General features: G+C 43.6%; 1 pseudogene; it reads right to left on the reverse strand.

The window, feature by feature from the left end:
- Positions 1 to 10,638: 10,638 nt before the first annotated feature.
- Positions 10,639 to 14,802, reverse strand: LOC125545983 (annotated as a pseudogene).
- Positions 14,803 to 15,034: the final 232 nt, after the last annotated feature.

The following is a 15,034-nucleotide window of genomic DNA, read 5'->3' on the forward strand; positions in this document are numbered from 1 at the left end:
TTGCTCAGTAGAGAGTAGCTTGTAGTTGGCGGGCCTCATGTTGAGCTAGATGAGATTAGTTGTTTAAGTTTTAACCATCACTGGCCTGGTTCATTGAGATATGTGTTGTGTGATATTTTTCCCGTTGCAACGAACGGACATGTTTACTAGTAAAATTAAATAGAAACTTGCTCTCAATGTGATTCGAACCGACAACATATAGGAGATTGCATCGTGTTTACATAGTACAGTAATTACGTTGACGTTAACCTTCTGATGCACGATAGCAGCTTTACTTTTTTGAAAATTGTGCTTTCAAAACAATTGATGTCAAAGACAGAAACGAGCTAACAGGACATGATAGGATTGTGAATATAAGAAAATCCATCAATCAACATCAGAAGGGAATTATGTGCCCTACTGGAATTTTTCTCTTTGCTGAATTCCCAAAAAAATCGGTAATTTAAACTCAGCAAAACGTACTCGGCTTACACCCTTCCCACAAAGCAAAATTCGCCGAGAACCGTCTGTTGGACACTCGGCAAAGCCTTTGGGATAGTCAGCAGACCGTCTTTTGCTGAGTGTAGCATTTAGCAAAGCCCTGTTTGCCGAGTTTTGCTGTTTTACTGAGTGTTTTGTCCATCGCACTCGGCAAACTACCTGTTTGCCTAGTTTCACTTTTTTTGCCAAGTATCTTTTTGTAGGAACTCGACAAAGACACTATTGACAGGTGCCCGACATAATGCACTCAGCAAAGAAGAAAATTCCAGTAGCGCTGATTGCATTGGATCTCCTGGTTCTACATACAAATTAGGTTGTGTTCCATTGGTTAGCAGTATTGCTTACTTTGAGAGGTTGTAAGTTCGAATCACAAGTAACGTTTGTCTTACATTTTTTTACTCTCTACACGCCATTAGCTAAGCTAGATTGCGAGAAAAAAACCCAGTCAGTTTGTAAATAGGTACCTAGAGAAAATATTTAGTTCACGATTGCGAGAGAAAACTGATCAGTTTGTAAATAGGTCCCTGTAGAATTTTTTTAGTTCACAAACAGTCTTAGGAACGCCAACATGGCAGCCACGAGGCCGTTATTCTTATGTCTAATCGGGTTTGGCCTTATTTAATCAAATAAAGCTAGTTTGTGGACTAAATATCACTTTTCAAGTTGTTGGCCTAAAGTGTGTAATTAGTTTGAGTTCGCGGTCTAGCGGTGAATTTCACTCTTTTTATTGACTTATGGTGTAGCATCGAGGGATAAAATCATAATGAATATACACCAGGCTTCTGCATATCAAGGATGCACACAACCAACACAAAACGCACGCGCGCGCACACACACACCAATGATGACGCCGGCAAAGAGCAATGTCATACAGAACCGAAACTATGCCCAGGAGGAAGGAGGAAAATACCCAAAGCAGTGAAAACAACGATTGATGATATACAACAATGACCATCAGCGCCAACCATTTCTTGATAACACAAGGACTATGAGAAAAGTTCCCCAAAAGAAACACTTTTAAAAAGGGAACAGTGCGCAAGCACCGTCCCCGTCGCTGGATCCAACCAACAAGGTCAGATTGTGGGGTTTTACCTTGGAGAAGACGTTTGAGCAAACTCCAAGCAATGCCTTCATCAAGGAATTGACGCAAACAATGCCGCCATTTCTAGGTATAACCAACTAGCTAGTGTCAAACCTAGGGTTTCACCCCGAAGCTCAAGACTGGGTACCTGAGAAGTACCACCTAATCAAAGTCATCATATGTTGTCTCCTCGACTTGCCTCGATCCCAATAGTTGCATATGTGCACAACGGTCTTTATGGCGAGCGATGGCCATGCCCACACAAGTAGGTTGACGAGACGCGACAAAACTCTCTCACCAACACCCAACAAAGTCTTTGATGGGGAGGAAGGACTCCAACACCACCAGAATCCCAAATTCAGGACACTTTGGAGGCCACACAGCATCCACACCCGGTTTACATGACGACCGTGAGCTCAAGGAATCCAACCCGAATGTTGTGCTATTTGTCTTTCGGACGCGAATAGCGAGTGAACACTTGCCGGAAGTATCCCCGAGGGAACAACCATTCCCCGGCAAGGTACAAATGAACGAACGACTCATTTGCTCATAGATACCCTGCGACCCAAAAAAAAAGTGTGGCACGGACCCTCCCGAGCAGTAGTGCCCTGGAAGATCAGCATGAATCATTTTTGGCCTATTTTAGATGGGCTACCTAAGGACTTCTCATGTTCCTTTTCGTAAGGTGTAGTATTAACTTATTTATGCTGAAGAAATAACTATTTCTTCAAGAATTGCCCTCCTTTGTTGCCTCCTTTTTCTTACTACCTAAACCAATTTACGTCGACACTTTTCCCCTAGGGTTTCTAGGGTTCCAACTTCCTCCCGCGGCGACCGCGAGAGTTCCCCATCTACCCTAGGGTTCCCGTCCAATTTTGACGTTGATCAATCCGTGGCTGTGGTTCGAGCTGCGTTCCGCTAGGGCTGCGATCACTGGAATCGGCTGCATGGCGGGGAAGGGAGCGATGCCGCCGCCGGTGGGAAGCGGATCTAGCAATCATGAAGGGAGCGACAACCCAAGGCCGAACTTGGAGAACAAGTTTGCGGGACTGAACCTGCATGGCGAAGAAGAGGAAGATCTTGACCTCTCAGGTGAGATTGATGGATTGATCAAGGAGGTTCGTTGGCTGACTATATTCAGGGTCCATACGACTAAACCGTTCAGCTACGTGGCTCTATACAAATCTATGTGCAATGTCTGGGTGTCAGCGCAGGGGGTGACCTTCAAAGCAGTAGGGGAAAACCTGTTCCTCGCTCAGTTCATGTGTGTTGGAGACTGGAACAGGGTCATGGGAGGTGGCCCGTGGCAGTTTCGAGGCTTTGCTGTTGTTATGGAAGAATATGATGGTTTCACGAATGTGAAGGACTACAAACTAGATCGTATTCCGGTGTGGGCAAGGATCATAGGGGTACCGGATGGTCTGATGAAGAAGAAGGAGATAGCAGAGAAAATAGCAAGAAAAGTTGGAAAACCACCAGTACGTGTATCTGTTGAAGAAGGGAGAATTGTTCAGACTAAATACCTACGAGCACGTGTGTTCCTAGATCTGGACACGCCGCTGGTCAGGTTCGTCCCAATAGCTTTGAAAGAGAGTATTAAGTATCCGGTGGAGTATGAGAAACTGCCGGACTTCTGTCACTTTTGCGGGCTTGTTGGTCACCTGGTCACTGAATGCGGTGATGGCCTGCATAAGGAAGAGGATTGCGAGTGGGAAGATTGGCTCCTGGTAAATTTTGATGCCCCAAACTCCTTTGGTCAGGGAGGCAGAGGAGGGGGGAGAGGTGGAGGTAGAGGTGGAAACGGGCCAAGCCGTGGTGGCTCTAATGGACGAGGAAGAGTCAATTCGGGAGATGCAAATGAGGAAGAAAATCGCAATATGGACTTGGGTGGTTCTGATGTACCTGGCCATCAGGTTGGTCCCCAGGCTCGCAAGAGACTGGTTGGTCCAGATGGAACGTTTCTGAAGGATGTTGCAATGCCATCTTCTTCGGATGGGGTGGCAAAAAATTGATGATGATTGAGGGTGGACCGATTTTGTCTGTTGACAAAGAGACGATGAGCACACCTCAAAAGGTGCAGGATCCGAAGAGGCAGCGAACAAATGAGACTGATCAGGCAAACCAGACTGAATCCAGCAGGGACACCAACATGTTATCGGCGACATCCACTCTGGAGGATCGCCAGGGACAATGAAAGTCTTTAGCTGGAACTGTCGGGGTCTCCTCGGAGCCCCGACAGTTCGTTCGCTTCTAGACTTCCAGAGGCGCTTCAACCCGGATGTGTTTTTCCTGTCTGAAACACATTTGGATAATGAGAAGGCAGAAATTTTGAGGAGAAAACTTAAACTTGATCATGTGCTAGTGGCACCTAGCATGGATGGAAGAAAGGGGGGACTCTTGATGGTCTAGAAGAAGGAGGTGAGGATCTACTCCCGGACTACAAGTCTTGAGTTCATTGATGTGTCGGTTGAGGAACCGGATGGACGTATGTGGAGGATGACAGGTATATATGGTGACCCAAGGTGGGATCATAAGGAAAGGACTTTCCAGAACTTGAGGGATCTGCATGCCCAATCGAGTTTTCCATGGATGGTTTTAGGGGACTTCAATGAAATTTTATACTCATCAGAGAAGGACGGGGCCCCCCTCGACAGCAGTCCCGTTTACAGGCGTTCCAAGACGCCCTATCTGATTGCTCTTTAGAGGATGTTGGATATAATGGAGATAAATTTACATGGTTTCGTGGGGGGTTACGTGAGAGGCTTGACCGAGCGGTTACTAATGCCGCTTGGCTTCTGTTGCACCCGTCTGCTGGACTAAGTAATCTGGACATGGGCAAGTCAGACCACCGACCGATTCTTATGGATACCGAGTATCTAACAGGGGTGGCAACAAGCAACCCTATAAGAGAGAAGAAATTTGAAATGAGATGGTTGGCAGAAGAATCAGTAAATGAGATTATTAACACAGCATGGCAGAAAGCCGTGCACCGTGGCCTGTGCCCTACGATCACCGATAAACTCGCGGCTGTTCACACTGATTTGCATGACTGGGATCGTAGGGTTTTGAGGAAACCGCAGGCGAGATTAAAGTCAGCTCGCCGAGAGCTTGAGAGAATAATGCGGGGTCCCTACTCAGACGAAGCACGAATGAGGCACAAAGAACTGTCGGTGCTCATTGAAAACCTTTTAGAGCAGGATGAAATATATTGGGCTCAGAGAGGTCGCGTCCGATGGCTTAAGAAAGGAGACCGAAACTCTTCATATTTCCAGCAATGTGCCTCAGCTAGAAGGAGACGGAACCTAATAAAAAAACTGAAGAATGAAAGTCAGAATTGGGTTGAAGGCAATGATAATTTGAGGCCTCTGGTCCGAGAGTATTTTAGTAATCTTTTTACCTCAGCAAATGGAGAGATTAGCACTGATCTATTATCTTCTGTAAAACACCGTGTAACACAAAATATGAATGAAATTTTGGCTGCCCCGTATACCAGTGATGATGTGCGCAAAGCCCTCTTTCAGATTGGTGATTTGAAGGTGCCCGGGCCAGACGGGCTGCATGCAATTTTCTTCAAGAGGTTTTGGCATATAATGGGGGATGAGCTTACAAAGGAAGTTTTGGAGGCAATAAATAGCAGGCATATTCCGGCTGGTTGGAATGATACGAATGTGGTTCTAATACCAAAAGTAGACTGTCGAGAGGTAATTTCTCAATATAGGCCAATTAGCCTATGCAATGTTGTTTACAAAATCATCTCTAAGATGATAGCTAATAGGTTGAAGAGCATACTACCAGAAACCATTTCCCCTACGCAGAGTGCCTTCGTGCCCGGGAGGCAGATCACAGACAATGTTTTAGTAGCTTATGAATGTTTTCACACGATCAAGAAGAAGACACATGGGAACTCTTGCTTCTGTGCAGTAAAATTGGACATGAACAAAGCTTATGATAGAGTTGAATGGGGCTTTTTGGAAAGAATGATGCTGAAGATGGGGTTCCAGGAACAATGGGTGCACCTAGTAATGGAGTGTGTGTCCTCTGTCAGATACAAGATACGGTTCAATGACACAGAAACAGAAGAGATTGTTCCATCAAGGGGGTTGCGCCAAGGGGACCCCCTCTCCCCATACCTTTTTTTGCTCTGTTCTGAGGGGTTATCCAATTTGTTGGCCCATGAGGAAGAGATTGGTAACCTGGAAGGGATAAAGGTGAGCAGAAACGCCCCTATGATCTCTCACCTACTCTTCGCGGATGATTCCCTAATTCTTTTGAAAGCTATTTTTCAAAGTGCAAACACTCCGAAAAGAGTTCTTGATACTTACTGTGAAAGTTCAGGACAAAGGGTAAGCAATGCCAAATCGAGTGTGTTGTTCAGCCCTAATACACCGGTTGGAGTAAGAGAAGAAATATGTGAAGAACTGGATATAGCCACAGAAGCTCTCTCGGATAAATACTTGGGGCTGCCCACCTTGGTGGGCGTGGATAGGAGCGATTGTTTCCAACATCTAATAGACAGAATTTGCCAGAGGCTCAAAGGGTGGAAGGAGAAGTTTCTCTCCATACAGGGCAAGGAAATTCTCTTGAAATCAGTGGCCCAGGAAATTCCTTCGTACGCTATGTCAGTGTTTAAACTCCCTAAAGGAATTTGCAAAACTATAACTGATGAGATTGCTGGCTTTTGGTGGGGAGATGGTGAAGAGAGGAAGAAAATGCATTGGTTTGCGTGGTGGAAGATGTGTGTACCGAAGAAGAAAGGGGGATTAGGATTTAGAGACCTTCACAGTTTTAACCTTGCTTTACTAGCAAAACAGTGTTGGCGACTAATCCAGAACCCGGACTCTCTCTGTGCACGTGTACTATGCGCAAAGTATTATCCAGAGGGGAATATTTTGAAGGCAGGCCCAAAGAAAGGCTCGTCGTTCACTTGGCAGAGTATTGTTGCAGGGATTCAAACCTTCAAAAGGGAATGTATATGGCGTGTGGGAACAGGAGCACAAATAGATATATGGCAGGATCCTTGGATCCCTTCCAGTCCCTCAAGAAAAGTGATTACACCCCGAGGAATGATCATGCTAAGATATGTGGAGGAACTAATAGACCCTCACACCGGACAATGGGATGAAACCCTTATCAGAGATGTTTTCTCTCCTATTGATGCTTATAGGATACTACAAATACCTCTTAATGTTCAGTTCATGGAGGATTTTATAGCATGGAATTACACGAGATCAGGGACCTTTTCGGTCCGGTCAGCTTATCACAAAGAGTTTGAACACCAGTACGGTCACCGCCTTGCAAGATCTGATGGGCAAGGGAACACCCAGGAGGAGGCAATATGGCAAGAAGTGTGGAATCTTAAAATCCCTGGTAAGATAAAACATTTTGCTTGGAAGGCTTTGAATGGATCACTACCCTGCTATGGAATTCTGGCAAACAGACATATCCCGCTAATCCCACAATGCCCAGTCTGCTCAGTGGGGTTGGAAGACATTCAGCACTGTCTGTTTACATGCAGGAGAGTTCAAGAAATATGGTCAGCATTGGGGGTCCATAACACCATTATGGAGGCTGTTAGACAGGACCGATCTGGATCAGTAACTGTACAGATTCTAGCTCGAACACAGGGTGTATGTGAGGGATTGCCCACGGCCGAGTTAATTTTTGTGGCTTCGTGGTACCTCTGGTGGCAGAGGCGCCAATATGTGAGAGGAGAAGAGGTCCAAACAGCTGACAAATCAGCTGTATCTATCAGAGCTTTGGCTACCAATTTCCTCCGGGCGTACTCAAGCAAATTTGTGGAGAGGAAGCATGATCATATGTGGAAACGCCCAACTAGCGATGTGATAAAAGTGAATGTGGATGCATCGTTCCTACCTGACACTCTTTCAGGAGCAACAGGTGCTATTGCTCGGGACAGCAGGGGGAACTTCATAGCGGCAGCCACATGGTATCTACCTCAAATCACTAGCGTGGATTCAGCTGAAACCTTGGCGATACGCAATGGACTATATCTGGCTGGCAGGCTCGGTTGCAACAAAGTACAGGTGGAGTCTGATAACAGTTTTGTGGTGCATTCCTTGCAGAACCCAGAGTCGTACACGGGACCAAATATAGCAACAATCTCAGAGTGCAGGCAACTTGCTCTCGATTTTGCAGATACATCATATTCACACTGCTTTCGTGAAGCAAATGAGGTTGCTCATATCTTAGCTAGTAATTCTTGTAGCAATAGAATTTCCTCGTTTTGGGAATCTACTATCCCGGACTTTATTTCTCATGCTATTGTAAACGATCTGTCCATCATTTGAGGAATAAAGTCTTGATGCTTCAAAAAAAACTTTTTCTTCAAGAAGGCCAACTTTTTCTTATAGTTGCTAAAGTCTGTAAGTAAAATATCAACATGTATAGTATCAAATTATCATTGTTTCTATGAATAAATATTTTCACATTTTATTTACTTAGTACTGTGTATATTGATAACTTTTCTGTAAACAGGTCGCAAATAAAAAATGTTAGTTTTGGAAAAATACCACACCTTACGAAAGAAATGAATGATGTGAATAAGTTACGACTTAGCACTTGCTATACACGGATGGGAAATCTCTTCTCTGATGGTTTTACAACCATGTTAGGTCTATTACAGTCAATGTGAACAACATTTAGTAATACCGCTTGTCACTGATGGGTGCTTAGTAAGATTTCTAAAGGATATCTATCAAACCGGGAGGGGGTGGGTAGGGTTTGGGATGCATCATGATAATCTACCAATGCATCAAGAGTGTGTTTGGTTGAGCTGTGAATTATGGAAAAGCTGATGTGAGTTGTGAGTTACGAGGTGGATCTTCTGAACTAACAACTGTGGAAAAGCTGGATTCGTCTACCATTGTCGAAGGGCATGTGGAGATGTGTTTCCGACGGATCTCGCGAGATTCGGTCGGCGGTTTTCTTTGGTGGATCTACTCGGATCCAAATTTTTTAAAAAAATTTGTTCATGTGTCTTTAGGTTGGATCCTTCCATTCTAAGCTTCTCTTCATCGGTGGCGGTTGCTTCTCATGCATTGGTCCTATGTTTTCTTAGCACGATGACTTTCCAACTGTCTACTACAACAAGATGTGTCCAGCTTCGGTGAGGGAGGGGCGATGAAGGCGGCGCTCCTTCGGCTCGCTTTAGTGCTTGTAGTCGTTGCTAGGTGGTCTACGAATCTGGATGTAATTTTTTTATTATTTCTTGTGTTTGCTATACTGCCATGATTGAAGATGAATAGATCAAAAATTGGACGATTTGCCACGTCAAAACCGGATCAAAATTTTGCTTAGTGTTTTTTGCCACTGTCAAATTTTCGGTGCAGTGCAAACAGGGCCGTCTCCAGGATTTCAGGGCCCCGGTGCGAAATAAAAGAAAATTGCCCTATGGCTGACTAATTCCCATGTCATCGAAGATGATATCACTCTATGATCTGCTCTTGCATGCACTGCTGAGCAACCAATTACGTGAATCACATCATACTGAAGTACTTAAGTCTGCACATTTGTGTGATACGGACAACGAATATAAAATAAGGCCCAATTTTTTTAAATAATACTACCTTTATTTTATTTTTTAGGTGCATTAACCCTTTTATGAAATTTCAAAATACTAAGTATATATTTTTGTTGGGTAAAATAGTGAATGTATTTGGTTTATTCATTGATTTCCTAAGTTGCTAGTGGGTTGTTTCCACTTGAAGCCTACAGTAAAAAAATCCCCACGGATGAAGGGATCTCCTTTCCTCACTGATAATTTCCTTTCCTACCTAATCTTCATGCATGCAATTACATGCCAGTCAACAGATCCGGAAAAAATGGCGTGTTGCGCCCGGAAAAACTGCTGGCATAAGCACGGGAGATAATCAAGCAAACCGCGGGATCGTGCGCAGAGTAGGAAAGAAATTGCTGGCCACTAAGATCATGCGGGACATTTCCAGTTCAAAAAAAAAAGATCATGCGGGACATACCAGATAATTAGCAGTAGTTTTTTTTTAGAATTAATTAGCATTAGATTAGTGCGATATGGGGCCCCAGATTTTGGGGGCCCCTGTGCGGTTGCCCACCTTGGCCACCCTTGTAGACGGCCCTGAGTGCAAAGTGTCACGTTTTGTAAAGTGGTGGTTTTTCGACAGCTGTGACGCCAAAGTGGTGGTTTTGTGCATTTTACTCGGCTGAGGCATCTACAAGTTCATTGAGGAAAAATTAAGGTCTGTACTAAATTGCACTAAATTGCGCCAGCGCCTTTCTTATAAACTAATTATCACGTTGTAACGTTCGATTTGATTTTCTTATTTTGGGGAGACAAGGATGAGTGTTAAGAAGTAGTGATCACCATGATCATCATGTGACGAACCATGCTCGGGAGGAAGCTGCATTTCTTGTCTCCATCAGAAGACTATCCTATTTAGTATCGCAGTGTTTTTAATAATCATAGCAAGTTACTGTTAAGCATCACTTCTGCGTTTCTCTGTTTAAGTTTATGGGTTTGTACTATTCCTGCAGATGCAGCTGCACTTTATCTTGATGAACCGAAGTTGTGATACCACCACCGTATATGCTTGAATGTGCTATCGGATGTGTCAGTGAGTCATCATCATACTTGAAATAAATCTATCGTCCGTTGATCTGGCATAGTAATAGTACTGTCCATTTGGCCTTGCATTTTATTTGTTTAAAAATTACTGACTTAGCTTTTTTTGGTAATATTAATTTTTCCCTAGAAGTATTTACCGAATCCAGATTACCTAGTTTTTGCAAATACTATGCCTGACAACTAATCTCGAAGATTTCATCAATTTCAGACAGGCATTAGGCTATGTTGTTTTTTGAATGGTCGGCATTCAGCTAATTAGTAGTAGTATATATGAAGACCTTAAGAGGGTGAGGGACATTGAGAATCTCAGATTTTGTGAAATCAGTTGAAGCAAAACACAGAGAATGAGCCCCGCTACCTGCTGACTTTGTTCCTTTCTGGAACAATTTCAGGTCTGCACCCATTAGGTCATAACTCATAACTCTTATTATTTGACCAATTAGATTCTTACATTATTCCTCCTCAAAGTTATCTTGCGAGTCATACAATTTATGCAAATGTTTTTTCAACACAATCCTGATGAATTGACATAAAGAATGGTGTTCCTTGTTTCCCTTCTCTAACTACATACTTGAGGGTCAGGGCTATCTTGGTTCGAATTCTGTGATTGTCAACTTATTGAATGATGGATTTGATTTGTTCGAGTCATCTACTAGGTCATTGAGATCACCATGGACATGGTTCTCATTATTCAACCTAAATAGAAAAGCAGGCCTGGAAGGAGCAGGTGAGGTAGTAGACCTTCCAACAAGCATGAGGATCACATTGGAGATGCCGGGTCTATCACTTGGACTCTCTTGAACACATAATAGTCCAATGTGTACACACTTGAGAACCTCACTTTCAGAATAGTTGTAGTGCAATGATGGATCAACTATCTCAGCTTTTGTCCCCCTTTTCCAGTTCTCCCATACCTATGCACAAACAATTACTCGTCAAAAAAGCTTACTATAACATCACATTTTGAGACTGGAAATTAACTGAATATAAAACTGACATAGGTTAAAAGATGCTCAGCCATCATTGTCTCAGACGATACACTGTTTCTCCTCCCCGTCACGATTTCTAGAATAATCATTCCAAAGCTGAACACATCTGATTTGGTTGAAATATGTCCAAGAACCGCATATTCTGGTGCCATATATCCACTGCACTAGAAAATGGTTAAGCGTTGCTTCTTTTGTGAACGTGGCACTTATGAACTTGTGATAAGATTAACTGAATCCATAACTTACTAGGTTCCAGCTACTCTTCTTGTAATATGCTTTGTATGATCACCCTCAAAAACACTTGCCAAACCAAAGTCAGAGATCTTTGGATTCATATCCATTTCTAGTAATATATTGCTTGGCTTCAGGTCTCTATGTATAACTTTTATACGGGACTCGTCATGTAGATATGCCAAGCCTCGAGCAATACCACAAATGATCTTGTATCGTGTATCCCAAGCTAATTTTCCACGCTTTTCGTCATCTAAAAAGGCATCATAATCCAAATAAATCATGTGACAGAAAAAGTAATTGAAAACATGCACAGTGGGACTAACGTCAAAGTGGCAAAGATGTATGTCAAAGAGAAACTTAGACAATGCGATTACTCTACCAATGAACATAACAAGTTATCTATGATTGTAGAAACATTTGTTTGCCAAGTTCCTGCTCATGTTAAATAAATATATAAACCAGACATCGAAGAATTCAAATTATGAGTTTGTTCTACTGATGTTCATGCAAAGATTTGTTTAATTGACCTGAACCAATGTTTGTATATATGTGTTACCACATCGAATTTATTTTTATTTGTAATTTGTATAGTAGCTTCACAAAATGCTTGATTTTATTTTATCTCAACCATTTTCATTATTTAAAGAACATTGTAATGATGACGTCAGTACAACTAGTATTTTTCAATCCAAAGTTTGCTTAGAATTAGAAATAAACTAGAAACTCCAGTACCGAAAATAAAGGCATCAAGACTTTTCTTTGGGATATATTCATACACAAGTAACTTGTCCTCTCCATCGAGGCAAGCGCCTATTAACTTCACCAGATTACGGTGCTGAAGCTTGGCAACTAATAGCAGCTCATTTTTTAGCTCAGGAAGGCCTTGTTTTGATCCTTCCGATAATCTTTTTACTGCTATTTCTTGTCCATCTGGCATCATACCCTGCAAACAGAAACTTAAATTAATATATTTGTTTACAAAGGAAGTACATGCTAGCTTTGAAATAGGGTTGAGAAGCCACAAGTCAAACCCAGTCTGTAGATCAGTTTTGAATGACAGAGATAAAGAAGAAGTGAGATTTTAAAATCCTATCTCAAACCCACTCCACTAGAAAGTGGAGAGTACATAAGTGTGAAGTGGGATTTTAGAAAATGTATGCCATCTAAGGTAGCTAATGTGTACTATCCTTTTAATGGATAGTTCTCATTATTCATGAAAGAAAATATGGTGACAATAGCAGGACGCTGTAAACAACTAATCCTGTGTTTGTTGCTGGATTTACCTTATAAACTTGACCAAATCCTCCTTCCCCCAGTTTATTTTCTTCAGAAAAATTACTCGTTGCTGTTCTTATTACTGATGGGTCCAGTAGCACCGATTTAATATCTTCAATATCTTCTGAACAAGCTGTATCTGCATATATGATACAAAGAATTGACCATTGGTCTTTTTCCGCAGAGAGCTAGTAGAACATCAGTTACGAAAGATTAAATTTATGAAATGGCGACATGGATGCTTCCACTAGTAGTTACTCCATATATGTAATGTAATGGATGCTTGCATGTATGATTAAATTTTCTGCATATATGTAATGGATGCTTTATGAAAGGCTGAAGACAAGTTCGACTGCATATTTCAATTCAACAAAGTTATAGTGATCCCAGTAGACAGTAGTGTAAGGATTACTTACATGATAGTGTCTTCTTCGGACTCGGTCTCTTTATCCATATGTAAATTGATATAGCTGAGATTAAACCAAGAATTGTTACCACTGGAAGGACGATTGGCAGGATTGCAGGGCTACTGCCATTTCTTCTTGGGTTGCTGCTGTTTGCATTTGAGCCATTGCCATTTCCGTTGGCCGCAGTACCATTTACTTTGTCTGTGCACATGTAGAAACAGTCAGACTTATGGTCAACAATATTTTTCTTCTGGAAATAAGCAGGATCATACCGGAAGTTGGCGGCGGAGTTCCGCCGGCTTGCCCTCCGCAGCCCAAATAGGGACGCTCGCCGGCGATATTGCTAGGCGGGTCGTAGTTGCAGGTGATGAACGTGCCCCCGCCTTCGCAGGTTACGCTCGCGCAACCAACTCTGGTTGAGTTGGCCCAGACAAGCTGGGTGTACTCCCCGCAGGCCTGCCCCTCCTTGCACGCGTTGCTTGCGCAGTCGTACTTCTGCTTCTCTCCGAGCCAGGAGAACAAGGCGTCCGAGACGGTCCAGCTGATGCCTGTGCCGCCTTGGAAGATGTTCTCGCCATACGGCCCGCCGGAGGAGACTTTCCGGCAATCGCCCTTCCTCTTCTCCGCGTAGCCTTCGGCGTAGGCCGCCACCGTGCTGTCCCACGAGAGCATGCCCACGCCAACGCCGGCTCTGGCCGCGTTCTGGAGGTTGAGGAAATCATTGAGGTGAACTCTGCGCTGCAACGCCAAAAGAAACGGAAGATGTCTTCTTAAGCAGTAACCATGGTTTTAAAGCTATAGCGTTTAGAAAAGGTCTTGCGATAAGGGTCTTTTGTCCAAACACATGAATAAGGTCTCCTTTGGTTCATAGAATTAAAAAATCATAGGAATAGGAAAGTCATAGGAAATGAGATGACATGCATCTCAAATCCTATGCATAGGAATAGAAAAGGAGATGCCCTTTGATTCACATCATATAATTTTTTTCATTGAGTTTAGCCTAATGTTTATTTTCCTATGAAATGTAAAGGATAGGAAGAATTCCTCCATAGGAATAGGATTTCATTCCTACAAACCAAAGAGCTCTGAAGAAATTTTTCCTATAAAAATCCTACAAAATTCCTCCAAACCAAAGGAGGCCTAAATATTTTATATAGCTTGTTATAGCATCACTATAACACGCTATAGCATTTAAAAGAGGTTCGTCGTTAAGAGGCTTATCGTGCTATTTAAAACTTTGGTAATAACTGAACGGCAACGGAAAGGTGATCGTTTGAAGCTATTACCTGAGCGGTTGAACTGGCCGCAGCCGGCATACGGCCGGACACCCGGCACGTTCTCTCGGGGGTCGTACTCACAAAGGATGAACGTACCAAGGTTCCCGTCGCAGGCCACGGCGGCGCACCCGACCCGGGTGGTGTTAGCCCACACGATCTGCGTGTAATGAGAGCAGACTTTTCCCGCGGCACACGAGCCGTCGCTGCAGTTGTAGTACTGCTTCTCCTGGACCCACAAGGCCACCGCGTCGCTGGCCGTCCAGTTACCGTCCTTGTTGCCCCGGAATATGCTCTCGCCATAGGGCCCGTTGGAGTGCACGAGCTTGCAGTCGCCTTTCCTCTCGCCGGCGTATCTCTGGGCGTAGCCTGCCAGGGTGTCATCCCACGCCAGCGGCGCGACTCCCACGTCGGCACGGGACCAAAAACTCCGGACTTCCATACCCCGCTCTCTTGATCACTCTGTCTTCCTCCCTGCTAACGGTACAGCGGGCGGAACCGTTTCGGCTGCCAACTCATCTCTGATCAACATCATCTCCTCCACTAACCACACCTATGCTACCACGCTCACCATCAAAACCTTGGCCTTTGGACAAAACATTGCAATTACTAACGTCTATGCACCCTCCTGCCGTTCCCAAAAACAATCCTTCTTGGACGAGCTTTTATCCATC

The sequence above is a fragment of the Triticum urartu genome, chromosome 3 (assembly GCF_003073215.2).
Source record: "Triticum urartu cultivar G1812 chromosome 3, Tu2.1, whole genome shotgun sequence".
Taxonomy (NCBI): Eukaryota; Viridiplantae; Streptophyta; class Magnoliopsida; order Poales; family Poaceae; genus Triticum; species Triticum urartu.